Below are 1,759 nucleotides of genomic sequence, written 5' to 3'. Positions count from 1 at the left end.
AGCCTTGTCTCCACCATCACAGTGAGCTCATCAGACCTGGAAATTATTCTGAAACTCTGTAAGGTTTTACCAGGACAAGCAAGGGGAGCATAGGACTCTGTCTAAACTGAGAAACGTTTCCTCTCAGGACAAATAGAACACATTCTGTAAATTCCAAAGACTCACTGAAAATATTTACTTTCACTTCTGCCCCACCCCCCAAAATCTATGAATTGTTTTGGCATTAACCGATGTTAGCATTTTGTGGGTTCGGGATTCCAAATATCTCCACTCAGAACTTCATTTTAATTCTGTTATACCTGGGGGATGTCCTTGCATCCTAAAATGGGTACTTAATAAATATTTGTTCAGTGAGTGAATGAAATGGCCAAAAGGTTTACCAAAAAAAAAAAAAAAAGCCTGAGTTGAGCTTTGTTTCTCCCCAACCAATGTCTCTATAAACACTAGCAGCATCTCCTCAAATATTTATCAATACAGAATCACAGAATTTTATGTCCTTTGAGAATTCCTTGTTCTGTTACCAGAAAAAAAAAAAAGCAAGGAAAGAGACCTCAAAAGAAATGAATGTCAGAATCTGCTAGAAAGTCAGGTAACAGGAAAATAGGAAACAGGCTGTGAGAAACGGAGTTTATTCGATTGTGTTTAGAAATGTTCGGGTCAAATAAAGGTTGACCTGTTTAAGAACAGTCAGACTGGACATCAGCTGTATCAAACCCTTTTAAGCAAAGAACGTCCTTTTTATTTGAAATCCAAGGACAACAGGGAGGAGGGAAGGGCAGAGCCATCAAAGAAATGCTCTTTTTGGTGAAAGATTGTTTCATGGCACTTGGCACTGTCTCTGGGGCTCAGAAAGGCCCCTTCGAGTGTCCTGGGGTAGGTTTTCTTCATTCTTTTATCCACCCCAGTATTTCCTGATCTCCCATTAAGTGTAGCCCAGGCCTGGCAAAGTCACGCCGTCAGAAGCAAAGGACAGCCGCCCTGAATCAAGGAGTCTTCCCATGCCATGCAGGGACGTTTTCGATAAAGATGCTACCCAGGACTAACACAGCATAAATACTGCTCCATGTCTTATCTGCATCTAGAAACTATGTAAACAGATTTAACAAGCTTGAAAGACTGTAAACCTCTTAATTTCTATCTGACTCAGACAGGAGGAAAGAGACTTAGATTAAGCAGTGATTTTCATGTCAAAATTATCTAAGTGTCTAAGAGGCACCTCGAGGTTGATTCTTGTGCTCTGATTTAACCTTGCCTGGGAAAATCCACTTTCCTCTTGGTCTGTGAAATTGCACCCAGGGATGCTAGTGATGTGGCCTGCAGCTGAGGCCAGAACTCCAGAGAGAAGGTGGATGCACTAGGTTTGGTCTTAGGAAACTCAGTGGTATCATCACCACCCCCAAGACCTTCAGTGGAAGAGGAGAAACTGCCAACCTGCAATGGGTGTTGTATGGGTTGAGTTGTGTCCCCCCACCCCCCAAACTCATGTCTACCTGGAACCTCAGAATGTGACCTATTTGGAAATGGGGTCTCTGCAGATGTAATTAGTTCAGTGAAAATGAGGTCATGACGGGTTAGGATATGCCCTAAAACCAATGTTTGATGGCCTTGGAAGAGAGAAGAGGACATAGACGTGTCCCCCAGAGAAGGTCATGTGAAGACGAGGCGGAGATGGGGTACTTTGGCCACGAGCCGAGGAATCCAGGGCTGGTCAGGAGCCATCCAAGCTGGAAGAAGCACAGAAGGAGTCCCTCACGGAGCC

This window comes from Neomonachus schauinslandi, chromosome 6 (assembly GCF_002201575.2).
Source record: "Neomonachus schauinslandi chromosome 6, ASM220157v2, whole genome shotgun sequence".
Lineage (NCBI taxonomy): Eukaryota > Metazoa > Chordata > Mammalia > Carnivora > Phocidae > Neomonachus > Neomonachus schauinslandi.
This window is presented reverse-complemented; position numbering follows the sequence as displayed.